The sequence below is a fragment of the Neofelis nebulosa genome, chromosome 1 (assembly GCF_028018385.1).
Source record: "Neofelis nebulosa isolate mNeoNeb1 chromosome 1, mNeoNeb1.pri, whole genome shotgun sequence".
Lineage (NCBI taxonomy): Eukaryota > Metazoa > Chordata > Mammalia > Carnivora > Felidae > Neofelis > Neofelis nebulosa.
The window spans coordinates 168088714-168108370 of NC_080782.1; positions in this window are offsets into that span (position 1 = coordinate 168088714).

Genomic DNA, 19657 nt, shown 5'->3' on the forward strand with positions numbered 1-19657 from the left:
GCATTTGTAGGAAACAGACAGGGAGTCAGACAACCTTGGTTCCTATCTTTACCTGTCACTAGCAGCATGACCTTGGTCAAGTTACTTAATCTTTCTGATATTTGTTTTCTTTCTCTATGAAATAAAGGATTTATAACTGATTATGTTTAAGTTTTAAAAATCTAGATCTATGGCTTTCTTTCTTCTTCTTCTTCTTCTTCTTTTTTTTTTTTTTTTTTTACGTTTATTTATTTTTGAGACAGAGAGAGACAGAGCATGAACGGGGAAGGGTCAGAGAGAGGGAGACACAGAATCCGAAACAGGCTCCAGGCTCTGAGCTGTCAGCACAGAGCCCCACGCGGGGCTCGAACTCATGGACCCCGAGATCACGACATGGCGGAAGTCGGACGCTTAACTGACTGAGTCACCCAGGTGCCCCAAGATCTATGACTTTCAACAAAGGTTAGGGGAGGCTTTGTTGGGTATTTAATGCCAAGCTGAGAATTCGAGATGTGATTGCTAGTAAATGGAAGGCCATGGATGGTGTCTGAGCATCAGGTTATCTGAAGCATTGAGATAAGGGCTTAGCTTGGAAAAAGAATGTTTAGCATGTGGGTAGAGTGTAGAATAATGGCCTGAACTGGTAGTGTGGTGAGGTAAAGGGCAGATAATGGAGTACCACTGTATGATACAAGTCTGTGTAATTATATTAGAGCTAATACAAGAAAGGATGTGAGCAGTAATGATTTAGGAGAAGGCTTAGGATAACCAATATTACATGTGTCATAGGGATTCAAAAATTTGTCTCATTATACCCATTCCCTTTCAATATGCACTCTACCTTAGTCCCTACTTACAGATTTACCACGTTTATATAATTAAACACCAAAAGTCTCCCGACCGTGCCATCCAGTAAATACAATGACATATTTAATTTTATTAAGATCGCTGGAGTGATCTAGTGTTGATTTGTCTGCTTTTCAGTGTCATTGAAATATCACATGGGACAAATGGTATCTGAGAGTGACTGTCAAAGCTGTTTTCTAAACTGCCCCTTCTTCACAACTGTATCATAATTTTTGTGATAACATTCACATATGCCAGATTATACCATCCATAACTATTCTTTATTGATGGATAAGATAACATGGACCTTATCAATATGGGGAAAATAACCTCTTAGTTTACTGGAGATAAACAAACCTGACTTTTATGTGCTAATTGCACCCACTTTTAGCTATCAAAAGTGTTCATATTTTGGTGATAAATCCTATAGGCACCTTATTTTGGAGTAACTCAGTATTAGCTGACTATAACTGTACATTTTTCTCTTCCACAGATTCACAGATTCATGACATTCTATTGTATATAATCTGTGATTGAGAAATGCTACTCTAGGGTATGTGCAAAGTATCATCACGATACCCAACTCTTTCTTAAGGCATATGAAAAAAATAATACACTTGCCTTACTACATCAAACCCTCCACTCAGTCCTCCCTCCCCAACGAACACAAAGAATCATAGAACTTAGATTTTTCCCAAATGGCTGATACCAAGATACAGAGTGCTGTTGGCAGAATCTTGCCCCCACCCTCAAGGATATCCATGGTTGTCCCCAGAATTTGTGAATACATTATGTCACATGGCAAGGGAAATTAAGATTGTTAATAAACTGACCTTGAGCTCGAGAGATGACCTTGGTTTGGGGATTATCCAGGTGGTCCTTATAAGTGAAAGAGTGAAGAAGCACGGTCAACTCAGAGTGTTGCAGTTTAAGAATTTAATCCAATATGGCAGCTGTGAAGATGGAGGAAGGGGGCCATGAGCCATGGAATGTGGCTGGCTTCTAGAGATTGGAAAAGGGTAAAGCAGATAGTTTCCTTCCTGCTGCTTCCAGAGAGGAATACAGTCCCGCTGATACTTGGTTGAATCCCAGTGAGAACCAATTTAGATATCTGACCTCCAGAATTGTAAATCATAAACTTCTGTTGTTTTAAGCCACTAAATTTATGGCAGATTGTTACAGCAGCAATAGGAAACTAATACATAGGAGTTTGTAAGATTCATCAGAATTTTTAAGTAGTGCTGATGATACGATCATCACTTATGTTGTATTTATATTAAAAAAAAAAGATTCAGGGGCTCCTGGGTGGCTCATTCAGTTGAGCATCTGACTTCGGCTCAGGTCATGATCTTGTGGTTCATCGGTTCGAGCCCTGTGTCAGGCTCTGTGCTGACAGCTCAGAGCTTGAAGCCTGCTTCGGATTCTGTGTCTCCCTCTCTCTGTCCCTCCCCTGCTCACACTCTGTCTCTCAGAAATAAATACATGTTAAAAAAATATTAAAAAAAAAAAAAGAAATGATTCACAACAATTTCCTCCTTGAGCCTAGAGCCAGGCAGAGGCTTGTTTCTTTAGTGAGTTTGTTTACTTTCTTTTGGTAGACAATGTTGGTTTTCTCCTGTCAGCCCCAGAATCTAAGAAAGTAAGAGTTAAGTTTATGTTAACTATTATGACAGTCTCTAACCTTTCCTTCTTACGATGAATCCTCTCTTCCCAATTTTTACATTAGAGATTAATCTTTTACTCTGATTAGTGGTGTTGACAATATCAACCTTGAATACATTTCAAAGAGAAAGGATAAGTTACAGTATCAGATTAATAAATTAAAATATAGTTTTATTCTAACTGATTAGATATCAATAATAAATTTCTACAGGATAAAGAAACAGAAATGTCAGTCTTGCCCAACACACAGATTTAAACTTGGTCATATATTTATATTAAGATGATTAAAAACAGAAAAAAAAACAAGAAAAGAGTGACTGAGGTAATAATCATTTTCTAAATCTGTTTTCCTTTGTCTGTTCTTATAGATGGGGTCAATCAGTTAAATTAGGAGTTTTATAAAAGTTGTGCAACCATAACTGTTGGTTAAATTAATCAGTCATGGTTTATTATTTTATCTCTGGAGTCTAAACTAGAATTGTGCTTAGGAAAGAAAGAAAACACAATCCTGTTTCTCCCAACAAATTTTCTAAATCTCTTCTGTCTATGGAATATCGCGTATGTCATTGGTTATCAGAGTTTATAAATATTTGGGCTTTTCCCCTCAAATATTCATGGAATTACTTTTTATTGAATACTAGCTATACATTTTTTACATTGCATATGCTTTAGTTTCCAAAGAATCTCTGTTTCCTTTTGATCATGTGAGGGTGGGTGGCCAAGCTCCATCGAATGTTGTAGAATTGGTTGGTATCATAGTCATGGTACAGACCTCAAGCCCAGTAGAAACTAGAGAACGGAAATGGCAAGTTTGCCTGGAGTCTTGGTGTTTCGTAGAAGAGCTGATACATGAATTAGATTATTTTCTTGGATCAGCACAGTGTTAAAACGAATGTGATTCCACGGTATAAGCAAATGTGTCGTATGTGGGACAAGACACATACCAGAACTTTGGTATCAGGTTTAACATTGGAGAATATTAATGGATAAGAACAAACAGATAAAGACCCAGTGTTTGTATAAAATAATCCTGAAAAGATTTTTATTTTTTGTGAATGGAATTAGTTTTTAGTGGCTCTGTCTTCATTTTAGTCTTTATTCATTTTCATCTTTATTAAAAAAGAAAAATAAAGAAACACTGGAATGACTTGCTACTATATTGACTCATTCAGGTAAATATATATATATATATATATATATATATGTATATATATATTACATATATATTACATATATATATAAACATATATATATGTAATATATATGTAATATATATATGTGTGTGTGTGTGTGTGTGTGTGTTTAACTTGTAAGTTTTGAAAACGGAAACCAAGTTTAAGCTTAATAATGATCCCATGGACTAAACTATTACTGAACCCAGCTTCAATCCATGTCTTAGGTAAGCTGAAATAAATCTCAATAACTACAATTGAATGTAGAGAATAAAACCTTGTATCAGACACATTGAAAAATAAATATATTGGGGCGCCTGGGTGGCTCAGTCGGTTAAGCGGCTGACTTCGGCTCAGGTCATGATCTCGCAGTCCGTGAGTTTGAGCCCCGTGTCGGGCTCTGTGCTGACAGCTCAGGGCCTGGAGCCTGTTTCGGATTCTGTGTCTCCCTCTCTCTGACCCTCCCCTGTTCATGCTCTGTCTCTCTCTGTCTCAAAAATAAATAAACGTTAAAAAAAAATTTTAAAAAAAAAAGAAAAAAAAAAGAAAAAGAAATATATTGCCGAGGGCCTATTTTGTTAATTAGCTGTGTTAGATACCAGAAGAAAAAAAATATGCCTGTTTAATTGTAAAAGAACATTGTTGCATTCGGCATAAATATTTGAAGTATAGATCTTTGCATTTATGCATACATGAATTCATTAAATCTTCGCATATATGTGTATATAATCACCTATTTTTAATAAAGAAAAATAATTAAAAAAACAAATCAAGGTCATGTATATTTCTTTGCTTGGATTGTGGTAACAAAACTGCTTGGCAAATTGTAAGTGCTTACAGTGCAAACAGATCTAGATGACTGTCATCCAGATTCTGCATCATGCCATTGCTTTAAATATTTATAGCAGCTATGTCCACCCTCCATTTAAACTCTGTTGCTGTTTTCCCTACCAAGATAATCATCCCAGTTTTTCAGCCATTTGTCAGGCAAGAGTCCTACCTGTTTCATCCCAATCTTCAAACTCTCCAAGACTTTTTAAGAAACTGCATTTCTTGCTATGGGAAAATACTGAGGAAAAAAAATTAGAAATTCTCCTAAGCTATTTCCAATAGGATGAATATTTGCTAAAAACAGTGAAGACTAAAGATGTTAGCATGGGCTGAAAATCATAAGGTCGTGTTAAGTATTACGACAGATTATCGTGGTTTCAAATATGTTTGGATCCTTATATATAACACAGTCCAAGTTAATGAATTTTTTAAAAATGTTTTAGTGAAATGCGTCTATTTTTATTTATTTTCAACCGGGGATTGCTTTTATTTTCAATCCAGGGGAAATGTGTCAGTGTCTGGAGACGTTTTTGATTGTCCCAAGTGAGAATGGGGACTACCACTGTCATTTAATGGATAAAAATCAGGAAAGCTGCTAAATATTCTACAAGGCGTGTAGCCTTGCCAAGGTCGACAAACTGACACATTTGCATTGCAATATGGCTTTCAAGCTACATGGTTTAGCGTAGAAGCAAATAAAAAGAGCTGAAAGAAAGTCTTCAAGTAAATTTGTTATTATCGCCCAATTTCCACAGTCACGTTAAATATGAGAGGAAGTATTGGGATTCATCCAGTATTATAGCTTTTTCAGCTTCTGAAGATCGTTGAATATTCCTGAGGTGCCAAACTCAAAAACCAGAATAGTTAGGCTTCTATGTTTTCCTAGCAGAAGATCCTTACACTATTAGCAAATGCGGGACTTGGTCTTACTTTTAGTTCATGGGAGAACCGTTGGGGTCCTACTACAGCCTATTGTTCTCTGAGGGCCAGCAGCTGGTGTGCTTCCCAAAGCACTGAAAACGGGGTTACTGAGTCACCAGTAAAACTGGGTTCATTTCGTGTTTTCTGCTTGTATAATCTTTCTTATGTATAGATGAAGTTCGGTTACGTAATGCCATAGTGTATTCTTTCCATGAGTCCTTTGTAACAATGTCTTTTGATATCAGAAGGAACGAATAATAATCATAATAATAACTGTATTAATTAAAAAAAACCAGAATACTCATCAGCCTGCAAAACGCTCTTTGGTTTTCTTTTGTTTTTCTTTGTAATACGCCATTGTTATTTTCCTGATCACCTCTACCATCTGAAAGCATTTCGTGGCATTTTTCCTATAGGTAATATAATACAGTTGGAAGGAGCCTGAAATATTATATGCTTCTCCACTTAGGAAGATGCGAGGCAGGGTGAGGAGCTCAATTTCTTTGTCGAGATCATTTGGCGTAGGTGTTAATTCGCCAAGGTATTGTTCAATTACTGCTCAGACCCTAAGCATGGGACTCTCTTGGCCAGTAAGTATTTACGAAGAGATTTAAAGAAAACGTATCACTGGTAAATGTTTACTCAGTGTTTCATGTTTGATCTTTGTGGTACAATCTTTCTACTAAAGCTGGAATCTATTTTCAATGACTACATATGAATGCAACACACGTTCTGTGGCCTAACAGATGCCATCTGTAAAAGCATTTACTTTAAATTAGTGGAATAAGTAATCAAAAGGGCTTTGTACTTAATGCAAAACTTTTGGGGACTATTAAATGCTCATTAGAGGGTGTTTTTGCTGTATGACTGTCAAAATCAGCAGGACGTTTATGTTCGATTTCCTGAGTGGGTCAAGATTGAATATGATTTTACAACCTAAATAACATAAATGAATGCAGGTTATTTCAGCATCTCCAGATGGTTTTTAAACTCTTTGCCCCTAAACCCAAAACTTAGTGCCATTTCAAATTCTGCAACGGTATTTTAGTAAAGATTTTTTTTAAAATGAAATATTTAGCATCTTTAGACAAGTAGGCTACTTTTCCATACACCCAACATTTATAAATGAAAAATAGATACTATCTCTAATGTGAAATATTACTCCAGCTCATCTTTTAGGGAGATATATCCCCAGGGAATCAGATAATATTAAATCAGCTTAACTATGCACTTATTACAATAGCTAATTATCTAAAGTTTTTAATTATCTTATGATAGCTTATTTGGTAGATTGTGTATGCGTTGCAAGTTGATTGAATCTCTGGAAATATGTCCTTATTATCACTTTGCTCTTAATTAAACATTCAATAGCTGTCTTGTTTAATCTAGAGAGATGCATCTATTGTCGTTATTTATGTGGTGCCATGCACAGGAATGGTGGGTAGCGTGTAACGAGAATAAACGCGAACGCGGACCGTGGTTCTCACATTGAGAAAATGAAGTCTCACATCTATTAACTACAGCCTGTAAGTGTTGTGATTATAAACGATGATTTTGAAGACTCTTTCTGCATCATAGAGGAGGGGAAAAAGAAAAAAAAACCCTAGAGTTCATGGGTCACGCTCAACCTGCTTGCAGGCAGAATTGCACTTGAAGCAGTTAGACCAGCATCGATGGTCAAGTACGGAAAAGCAAAGCAGACTTAAGCTGGAGTAATAAAAGCCTGAAAATTCATAAAAGTCCTGTAATATCTGCATGCTGTGTTTTTCTTGGGGAAATGTGTAAATCGGAAAATTAACCTGCTTCTCTGCCTGTGAAAATCTTGACCGTGGAGCTTAATGGTATTGCTGCGTGTGCTTATGCAGCTTCAGAACTCTTTTTCTGCTCCTTAAAACTCAGTCTCCCATCGACTTTGTCTCTGGTGGCTCAAATATACCATGTAGTCTCAAGAAGAAAAGGGGAGAATCACCTTGATTTTGTTCCCATTGCAAAGATCTCTTTTTTCTAGGTCCGTTTAAACAGGCCCCCACTCTTCTTTTTTGAACACAGATTTAAAACAGAAAAAAAATAATGTCAATCCTCATCGGACCTGGAGTCATTTATAAATCGCTTCTGAAGGGCAAACTGTTTTGGGGGGCAGAGGGTAATAGCAACTGCTGTCGGAAAGTACACTGACGTGTCTGTGCCTATGTTGGCCAAAGGGGTTGATGCTATCCATGTAAGTCACCCAAAGAATGAGGGAATTGAACTAAATCCTATCTACAATGGGATGAAAAGTATCCTGCCTTTATTCATAACTGTCATCTGTTGGAAATGGAATTAATTAGATCCCTCATCATTCAATTATTTATTAATTATTGATGCTTTTTCTCAAATGTTCGATAGAAGCCTCGTTGTTTGGATGCAAAGCCTCAAAAGGAAAAAAATAGCATGTGTTTTAGCTTAAGCCCCTCACAGTCCACTGGGAAACATATTTGAGTGCACAGTGATAATGCAGTGATACAATGGTGGTGGTATATAGGTGAGAGTAAAATGCTATGAGAAAATGAAGTGCTTATAAAACACAAGAAGAGAAATGTGTAGGAAGAGTCAACAAGTGAACTGATTCTTGGAGGAAGAGAGGTAATAAAGCAAGTTGTAGGTCAGGAGGTAAAAGATGAAATACGGTCTTCATGGCAGTGACAGAAATACACATGATGGTATGGAGGTGAGATCTTCTGCTTTATTATGCCCCCAATATTCAAGGGGAATAGGTCAATTTCTATGCATGTTTATTTATGTGATAAATAAATTAGTCATCCATTAGCCACTCTGGTAAATTTGAGCCATATTAACGTCTGAGGTAGTTAGTGTGGCAGAAATAAAGTCAGATTATCTGAAACTCACTCAGTAGAACTCGCTATAGAATATTTGAGCAAAACTTTCTCAGTTGGCCCCTATTTAGCTGACAAAAACCATCTTATTAAAAAGAAAGAAAGAGAGAAAGAGCACACGTGCAAGCTGAGTGTGTGGTGAGTTGCAAGCTAAACTATCAGCTTAGGGCACCATCTTTACTTGGAAGAAAGCACAAAGTGTGTCCATCCTGATTTGAGTATGTGGCCGACATGTTTTCAAATTGAGTGAGATAAGTATGTTACCACAAGAACAACCACGCAGAGTAAAACTTGAGTGTCCAACCTAAATTAGAATTTGGGAAAAATTGTATTGGCCACCATGGGTTTGAAGCTGTCACAGCCTTTCAAGTATTTTTAGTTGGGATGATTGACATTGGCAGATGTTATTATTATTTTTTTTGGGGGGGTTGCACAACAAAATTTGTCAACACTTGGGAGATCTGCATAACTGAGTGAATGAATCTTTTTCAAGGGATCATGATCCTACAAAATCATACACATGTAAAAGGTCTTTTCAAAAGGCAAGACAGGCCAATGCATTTAATGGAACAAACTACAGAAAATTTATTGATAAGGTTTCAGATGCCACATTACAACAAAAATAAGACACTACTCTGAATTGAGTTTGAGTGTAGCTTCAGTGAATATCTACAAATATCTGAAATGATTATTAGGTAAATACTCCTTCTTCCCAATGATGTATCTATATTTCTGTGTGAGGCCATATTTCCTTAATATGCTTCACCCAGAGGAACATATTGAAACAGATTAAAAGCAGAACCTGTATGAGAACCCAGCTGTCTTCTATTAAGCCAGACATTAAAGAGATTGGCAAAACTGTGAAACAATGCCCCTCTAATTGAATTCTTTTGTTTTAAAAATATATAGTTATTTTTAAATACGTTATTTATGTGAATATGTTTTGGCATATTATTATTTTGAATAAGTTATTTAATATTTTAAAATGTTATGAGACTAAATTGCGTAGATAGTAAATATTGATAGAGATGATAAAAATGAAAGTTCTTTGGAATCCTCAATAATTTTTGAGAATGTAAAGAAATTTGACATTAACATACTGAGAACCTCTGTTTATTAGTTTCCTAGGGCCGCCATACCAAAGTACCACAAACTGAGAGGTTTAAACAAGAGAGATGTATAGTTTCATATTTCTGAAAGCCATAAGTTCAATCAAGGTTCTGAGTAGGTCACGTTCTTCATGAAAACTCTGGGGGCCCGTCTATTCTATCCCCTTCTCTTAGCCTTTGGTGTTGCCTGGAATCTTTGGCATTCCTTGGCTTGCAGCTACTCAGCTCCAAATTTCTGGTGTCTTCTCTCTGTGCATCTGTGTATCTCACATGAGCTTTGTCACTGTGTGTATCTGTATCTGTGTTTCTTGGGCATCAGTCATATTGGTAAATGCTCCCCACCCCTGCCTACCACGGTATGACCTTATCTTCGCTTACATCTTAATTAAATCTCAAAGACTGTTTCCAAATAAGATCCCATCCATGGGTACAAGGAATTAGGATTTCAGTAGATCTTTTGGAGTGTATAGGAAGACACATTGCCTTATACCTTTTCTTTTCATTTGTTGTTCTCTCATTGATATTTTTGTAAAATCTTCTTTATGTTGTGCTTGGTGCATAGTTGACACTCAATAAATGATTGCTGAATGAATTGGCTACTGAATGAATTGATTAATAAGACCTAGTGGGGACCCTGGAGATTCCTTGGTTATTGCTTCTTTGCATCTCTTGAGACTTCATTCAAGGATCTTTTATTTTTATGGATTGTCTGACATAGCTCCCTACTTGATTTCCTTCTGGAAATGTAGTGTGATATATGGAATGAATGTGGGATTATTTACAGATAGACTTCCCTATTCACAATACATTCTGTTAGGTGGACGATTTTGAGCCCGTTACTCCACATCCCTGACCCTCATTCTTTCCCTGTAAATATGAGTAGATAGAATGCCTTCAGAAATTTTGTAAGAATTAAATTAGATGGGGTGCCTGGGTGGCTCAGTGGGTTGGGCATCTGACTCCTGGTTTCGGCTCAGGTCATGAAAAGTTGGTTGCTCAGATGAGTCCACTATGAATTCTGAAAGACTGGGAAGGAGATGTATGTTTTTCACAGGTCCTTAGGTGATGATGGTGTGTATACAGGCTTGAGATGTATCTGGAAAATACATACGAGGAAATACATACCAGGAAAAGCAGGCTGATTACGTGCTCTGCTGGAACGAATGTCGCTTTGTTAACCTACCTGCACATCAAAACATTTCATTGTTACATGTTTTGTAAGTTTATTTATTTATTTTGAGAGGGAATGTGAGCAGAGGAGGGACAGAGAGAGAGACAGAGAGAGAGCATCCCAAGCAGGCTCCACACTGTCAGCGCAGAGCCCGATGGGGGGCTCAAACCCACAAACCACGAGATCAGGACCTGAGCCGAAACCAAGTGTCCAAGGCTTCACTGACTGAACCAACCACCCAGGTGCCACTGGATACAAAAACCTTTAGTAGCCATCTCAGATAGGGCAGACCCACTTACAGTGACAAATTATATATGACAATACACTACGCATTTCTCGATAAGAGACATTATAATTGATTTCTTTTTAATTTTGTTTTTTGTTTGTTTGTTTTTGAAAAGGGAGTTTGCTGAGAATGGCTACATCTATTTCCTTTTCTTTCCAGGGGAGGGCTGCTTTTCCATCAGAATAAGAATTGAAACTACATCTCCCATTAAATAAAACCATTGACAATTTCCTGCATGGAAAGACACAAAGGCCTCCTTGGAGGGGCGGGGGGGGGGGGGGGAGCATTCTTCCCAAACTTAAACTTTGAAGTTTTGTGTACATTGTAAAACTCCCCGGCTCAGTGCCTGGCAGATAATAATGGCTCAACAATGGCTAGATTCCTTCCACCTCCGATGTCTTCAAATAGAGATTTTAAAACCCGGATATGTTAAGATCCAGTAAGATGTTTTGCTTCCTTTTTTTCCAGAGCCTCCTGGGTATGCAGTGGGGACAATGTGTCAGTAGTAGTTTGTATGTATCTATGGTAGTTAGAAGCACGCTGAAACTATATACTTAAAGCTAATTATTAACAACTCAAATAGCATTTCCAGAGCAAAGGGAATCAGAACTAAATGCTTGTGTTTTAAAAATGATGGAGCAAAGCTGTAATGTTGGCACTTTGCGGTACTTTGTCATCTACTTGTCTGTACATTTCAGGAAAATATTTCTGCTTTTAAAGTTCTAAATGAGCTAAAGCTTAGCTTCAAAGGGCAGCACAGCGATTCTTTATACTTTTGTTTTATTGGTAGCACAACGGCGTAGAACACTGGGGCCCACGTTGCAAATGACATCCTCTGGTCTTTTCCAACAGACACTTTCGTCCAGTGTTCTTTTGAAATCAAACAAAATCTTGGTACGCTTTTCGCCCAGATAGTACAAGCTTGAGATCTTTCTGTAAGGTGGAATCGAATTTTAAAGGAGGCAGGAGCCGGAAAGAAAGGAGAACCCTTCGAGTCTTCCAGTCACTGCTGGGTGAACCATGGCAGCCTGACTACTTGAAAATGCTGCCTGGTTATCGCGCTTTAGTGATGGCTCCAGACGGGGTCACAGGGTGGCTCAGCTGCCTTCCCGGAAGGGCTCTACTCTAGACTTGTTTATCGTACTTGTTAGATGCACCCACCGCTTCATTGTCTCTGGCCACATGTACAAGAGGAATAAAAAAAGGCTATGCGATTTTCTCCCAGCAATTGGATAGAGTCCCTTGAGTGCAAAGAAGATGCAAATGTGTGGAGTTTAGCTGCAGCAGTCTTTAAAAAAAAATCTTAACGTTTTCACTCTTTTTTAGGATTATCATGCAATAAAATTACCAAGGAAGAGGATGTACTTTTAACTGGCACGTTAAAGAAAATAAAACTACAGAAAGCCTTCCATGTTCTCCTTCAGGGGCAGTCTATGTGAAGGGGAGGCTTCTTTCTTCCTTATTTAAATTCCAGTAAGTTAACATATAGGGAGAGACGTGTTAGAAAGGGCGCCACGTTCTAGAGAAGGGCCCTTTTGCGTTCCCACAGCCCCAGTAGCACGTCGCACGTGAAGACACGCGTCTTGGATTTCCATCAGATTTATGAGCATGCGACGGCACCCAGCAGGTCTGCAATTGTTGTACCAGGCTGTGTATGAGGCTTTTCTATAGAAGTCTAAGTGGGTTAGGTTGCTAGCTACTTCGAGCACGAAAAGCATAGAATGATAAAGAAGTGTGTGGTATACGTATGTGTAGGTATGCTAACATGCGTAGACACACGGGTTTAGAGTACATCTCAGGGGTGCCTGGCTGATTCAGTTGGTTACGTTTCCACGTCTTGGTTTTGACTAAAGTCAGGCTCTCATGGTTCATGAGATCGAGCCTCGTGTCGGGCTCTGCGCGGCCAGCACAGAGCCTGCTTGGGATTCTCTGCCCTCCCCCACCCCTCTCTTGAAATAAATAAATAAACAAAAAAAAAATTAAGTGCATTCCAATAACTAGACAGTTGAAGTGGTACAATCTCCAAATTAAAGTATTTAGAGTTCACTTAACACATAGTTATTAATTATTTCCTACATATATACCTGACACTATGACATTAAGTCTTAATGCAATTAAGCACATGACATGGCCATCTGCTCCCTGGAGCTCAGAATTTCTAAATCTCTAGTATTTTCACTTCACCGAAGTGGTAAGCCACAGCGTGCGTTGAATTCTATCAAAGGAGGACGAGGGGAAACACGTCACAACAACTGACCAAGGATCAGGGCAAATGAAGGATATACATGTTGCAGTCATTTCCAACATCATAAATGGCCAGCGCTTTAAGGACCACAGAACCTTAAAAGGGCTCAGAAGTTCACATCAGAATCTGACAACAAATCTTCTTTATCCCCTTCTAATTGATTCCACTGTTTTTATTGCCAACTAACAGTACAAAAAAAACTTCAATTTTTCTTTTCTTTCACGTGAATATTAATATTTCGAAGTAATTTTTATTACACTTTTTAAAGAACTGCAAAGCTAACGGATCATCAAAAAATGATGAAAGAGATTTTGTGCCTAACTCCATAAACCAAGAACTATTTAAATAGATTTCCTTTAGAAAAATCCCAAAGACATTTTCTTTAAAATTTGGTTTGAGTTTATTAGTATAGGAAATAATCTATTCTGGGTCTTTGGGGATAAAAAAGATTAATCTTACCAACTAAGACTTTATATCCCAGTGGTAGAGATAACACCAGTGTATAAGTCAATATAATATAATCTACGAGGAAAATATTAAATATAACAATAACAGTACACTTACATTTTAAAGTGAATTCAGAGGCGAAATTCTTTCAGAGGATTTAATTCTTTTCAATGAATCTTTCTTGATCGGATGGGATATATGAAAAATTTTGCTATGTATTGGGATTTTGAAGATGAGTTTGGAATAATCTTTGGCCTCAGGGTGGGTAATACACAGTGGAGAAGATAACTGTGAATCAGGGAATAGAAGCGAGGGAAGAATGCAGAAATGTGAAGATGTTAAAAAACAAACGAGTTTTCCTATTTTTGCTGGAAAATATTATGAGGATGGGCACCCAAGGCCCACTAACGAGCACATCAGATAGGAATGCCTTACTGAGGGAAGGCTACTTGAAAGGGACAAGTAGGAGGAAACATTGGAAAATCGAACAGAATCAGGTGCCTCTGAGGGCTCCAGTCTAAGCATTTGAAATGTTCAGACTAAAGAAACCTAGAGATAGGTAGAGACTTGTTTGTAAGTGAAACCAGTGGATGGGAGGGAAAGGATTTGAGGAAAGTTATGAGGGGGTCATGGGGTATTCTCAGGGGGATTGTAAAAAATGGAGGCAAAAATGGCTCCCATGCAAGATTAATGCTTAGGTAAAAAATGCCCCGAGAACAAAAAGGGGGTGGAGTCAAAGCTCAGGCCGAGTATTGAAACATGGCTGACGTGGAGGCTGGTGCAATTAATGTAGGAATAAAGGAATTGGAAGAAAGACTTTAGAAGAACTGGCAGACTGAACTTGAAGTGCTGGTGACTTTCTATGGTGACTGTCCAGCAGACAATTACCAATGTGGGGCTGGATCTCAGGAAACAAGCAGGGGTGGAATACTCATTTGGTAAATTATCTGAAGAGAACTGTAATGTGCAGTCACGAGATTTAACAAGATTGCGATGAGACACGAAGCCAAGGGTAGATCTCAGAACAGCCACGGTGGGAGTAGGGCAGTGAGACACAAAAGGAAGCAGGCAAAGGAAACAGAAGAGGGCCAAGGTTGGGAAGGGAGTTTACACAAGGCAGCATGGGATCAGATGGCAGGGCATAAAACAATGTCCCTTTTGGAACGCAACCCGTGTTTTGTTTGGAAATAGCCGACATTTATGTTTGGCCCTCATCTTTACCAGGTATAGGAAGAATGACCACTGATCCTCAGACATCCCTATTTTGACGATGCATTTGGTTTTCCCTAAGGTAAAACATTGACGCCTAGAATTATGTTTATAACTAGGGTGGATTTAACAGTTTCATGTCACTGTATGGACAGAAATACTAAATCCAGCAAATTACTTCCGGACTTACGCATTTTAGACAGTTGATCTTAGGTAGAGGTAATTAAGCTTGACAGCAGTCCGGCGTTGGAGAAGCTTCAACGCCTATAGTGCAGTATCCTGGGCCACACAGGAGACCTGGAAACAAAATAGCCCAGGATTTATGGAGAAGGGGAGTTTGTGTTTGGCTCGAAGTCACTGATGCCTCAATGAAAGAAGGAAGATCTGAGATACTAACTCAGTGCTGTGGACCCATCTCCCTGCTTTCTTCTTTCTCTTTTTATCTTTCCTCTCTTCTAAGTCTTAGGTTAATGTAAGTAGTGGAAATTCACACTTACATAATGAACTAACATACTTCATTTGAAAAAGTAGCATTATATTCTCAAAAATTTTTTTTTCTCACCACAGCACCTACATGCACACGAATAGAGAAATATATTTAGGAAAGGGATTTTTCTTGACTCCAATTTTCTCTTTCCATTTCAAATACCCCCATTCCCACTATACACTGCTTTGTTTTTTCTGGTTTAGGTCTAGGAAAATGTAACATCTAAGTATCATGACTTAAGCCTCTAAATATGTGTGTGGGCTGCATTCATATTTGCACAAATTCCATATTTCATGTCTCTGTCTATTCATTTGTTTTATATAACAGATTCATTTATTTTAAATAATGCTAAATTATTTTCCAGACTATTACAAATTGGTCTGTTTATTTCACCCTCACAAAAAACATAAGGGTATTTCTTGGTCTTTACGAAGATATAATACTTTCTGTTTTCTTAGAATTTGAATTGTAATATAGCTGAACTTCTTAGAAAAATAATTTGTTCCAACAAACAAACAAACAAACAAGTGAACAAAACCAGCACCAGGATCCCAACCACCATCCAATTGTGTGATCACTGTCTTCAGAATCTCAGGCTGTTTTTCAAGTCCCTATTTGTCTTTCGGGTGACCTTTCTTGTGAAAATAGGTTACCTTGTTACTCTGAATATCAATGACAATGCCCTTGACTCCCTCTTGATAGCATGGAATTGAATTGCTCTTCCATTGAGTGTCTACAATAAAGGATTTATTCAGCAGGCTGAACATGGTGTCATTTGAAATGGAGAAAGGAAGCCTTCATTTTCATTCCAATTAGCAAAGAAGGGAGAGAGCTGCTCTCTTCCCCTATTTCTCATTGCCTTGGAAAGGAACGGCACCGAAATTGGACTCCATCACCTGCCTAGACTGGTAGAAATCAACTATATTTGGCAGGTAAGAGGCAGTTTGTGAATACGGAAGCCTGGCTTTCAAAAATGTCTGTGGTTAGTTATCAACTTGTTCCCCAGAGGGAAACACAGTGTGGTGATCTTTCCCTTAGTGGTAAGATTTTTCTATGAAGCCAAGTTAAGAGTGGAATAGAAGGAGCACGAGGATGTGCTGTGTTTGCCTTGTGTAAATAAAAGGTTCCATGTTGCATGCTAGCTGTTCTTTACTTTTTAGGACAGACACCAAGGAGATACTAATATGGGTAAATGAAGACAATTGCTTATTTTCCCTTATATGTGGGTGCGATTTTTCAGTAATTGCGTGATCTTACTTTTATCTACTCCCTTTCTTGCCATCAAATATATATTTATGTTGGGAAATTTTGTACTTTGTTTAGCTGCAAGCGATTAATTAAACATAAAGTCTCTGAGCAGCTTAAAAAATGCTATTTGTACCATATAAAAGTGTATCGTGTGCTCCAATTAAGTAGTTTCAGAGGCATATTAACTTCACCAGAATAGAAAAAAATCATAAAAGGTTTGAGATGCGAAAAAACAGTGATGTATACAGTCTGAATTTTGTCTACTCTTGTCTTCATATTTGTCTGAATGAACAATAAGACTTCAGACCTCTTTCATTTCTCTGGCGCAGATCAATTCAGGGAAAGGCAGAATTTGAGAAGTTGGGGGAAAAAAAAAGAAATACGTGAGGATAGATTTTGGAAGTTACAGATGAGATAAAATGATAAGGCCCGATGGAGAAGGGCTTTGAGGTTTCTGAGCAATTTTAGAAGACTAGTTATAAAGAAACCGTCATATGACAAGTATTACAGTGGATAAATATAATGAGGGCAGGGCTGAGTGATTATTTTGCACAGGAGTTGGCATAACTACGTCAGATAGACAGATAGTAAACATAGTGTATCATCAATGCTTTAGAATTTTTCTAATCAAGAAGATGTTGTAATTTGAAAAAAAAGTTACTCAGGATAAAGTGATCTTTCGTATTATAGCCAAGGAAATTACGAGAAGGACCTGATGTGAATGTTAAAAATGTTGTTTTGTCGCAAGTGTCTTAATTTGAATAATTAAACATTATTTTTTTATGATGAGCGATTCTGAGCAAACCATACCTATAGTAGTGTCATGAAAGGAGATGCACACCAATTCTATGTTGTACGCCTTCTATACTCGCTGATGTTCTGTGGACCAATAGAGTCTATGAGTGTAAGTTATGTATACAATATGCACGGACTAATGACTGGGGAGGGGGGTCTTGAATATCAGGAAGTAAACTGAAATGAATCAAGTCAAAATCTGGTTAAGAGCCCTTCATCAGCTGTTCCTCCCTATTATCCCAGACTGCTAACCTTGATTGGGTAAAATGATGTGGGTCTAAATGCACATCAGGTGCAAAACCTGAGTCTTCTGTGGCCTCATTCTGGATGAGACCCCTAGAACCACCATGGAGGGTGCGGGAGTTTCCCATTAAGCAAGAGTGGTAGGGTTTTCCTCGTTGCTACACAGAATTGTTTGGTTTTCTCTCTATAGTTTTAATTACAACCGGAATGTTGAAATTACAACATAAAGATCAGTTGGTCTGTCCTTTCTTTTGGTTATTCGTTTAATCACCTAGAACTGAGTCTTCAACTTCCTGCATCGAGTATGGGACTGGATGCTGGCACGAAAGGAGAAGTGGAACACATGGTGCTCGTCGTCATGGATCTTGGAGTCTTCTAGAAATCAAACAAACGTAACAAGAAAATTACGGTCAGTTATTATAATGATAATCACAATGCCAAGTTCCGGAAAATACTGTGAAGAGGAGGCGGGGCCAGCTTGGTCAGTGCACAGCCTGCGTGGTTGTTCAGGGTCCATTGTTTAGAAGGCCTAGCTCTGCTGGCATCTTCGAAGTTGTAAATGATTTTCCAACAAGGGGCTCCGTATTCCCCCTTGGCACTGGACCCTGAAAACTATGTAGCTGGTTCTGAGAAGATGCTACAATAGAGAAAAACAAGGGAATACTTAGGTTAGATATGGTAATGAGGGAGCACTACCTCGGAGAAGGCCATTCCAATCACGTTTCTCCTAAGTCCTAAAGGTAGGCGAAACATAACCAGACCAGCCCTTTCCCTGTTCCTGTACTGCTTGTGGCTCTGGTTAAATGGGTGATGGTCACAAGAATGAACACATTAACTGGTAGAAGGAGGCAGATGGGTACCTGATATATTTCCACCCTTTTTTGAAAACTGTGAAGAAATCCTTTTCAAACATGGGCAAAGGGTATAAAATTCACAAAACTGTAAATAAAATAGGCCAACAAAATATTAAAAGATGGCTCTCTCAATAATCAGAAATATAAAAAGTAATCCAACATCAGATAATGGACCTGTCAAGTTGGCAATAAAAAAAAAAATGTGAAATCCAGATTTGGTGTGTTAGTCAAAGTTCTTGTTGCAGGAAATACAGGTTTATCTGGATTATACTGGGATGGTTTTTAAGAAAGTAGTTAGATAACTCACAGAGTTGGGGAGGGGTATTAGAGGGCAAGGCCTGAAATCGAGGTTGATAGAGTAGTTCCCCAAACCATGCTTAGGAAAGCTTTCCAATCAGGGCCTGGCAGAATGGCTCTCGCAAAGAAAGGTGGGAAGAAGAAGGGCCATCCTGCCATCCACGAGGTAGTGACCAAAGGAGACACCATCAGCATTCTCAAAGACATCCAAGGAGTGGCTTTCAAGAAACGTGCCCCTCAGACACACAAATCTGGAAATCTGCCTTTGAGAATATGGGAGCTGCAGATGTGCACAATGACACCAGGCCCAACAAAGCTGTCTGGGCCAATGGGACAAGGAACGTTCCAGACCATATCCAGGTGTGATTGTCCAGAAAATGTAATGAGGAGGCAGATTCACCAAACGAGCTGTATGCATTGGTCACCTATGTACCTGTCACCAGTTTCAAAAACCTACAGGCAGTTACTGTGGATGAGACGTAGCTGCGCTGATCGTCAGATAAAGGTATAAAACTAAAAAAAAAAAAATTGTCTTGAAAAGGAAACCACCACAGCTGCTAGTGTCCCATGTAACGAAAGTAAAAACCATCGTCATTTCCTTTCCACTTATGACACTTCTGGATCAGGAAACTTGAAACCGCTTTACCCAGCATCCTGGTACTCATTCCATTATGGCTTGCAGTACAACAGATTTTGTAAAGGGCTTTTTTCCTCAAGCCACCTGTCACGCATATAGTATGACCCATGTTACAGCAAAAAAAAAAAAAAAAAAAAAAAAAAAAAAAAATGAACTGGACTCGTTGAGAGCCCAAAGTCTGTATGTATCAGAAGATAGAATGAAGCCAGAGGTGAGAAAATATATTTGCAGCTTGTTTGACAAAGAACTTCTATGTAAAATATCTAAAGAATTCCAAAAATCCAGTGGAAAGGAAAAGGACACAATAAAAAAAGTGACACGTAGAATTTATCTTATAAAGCAGCA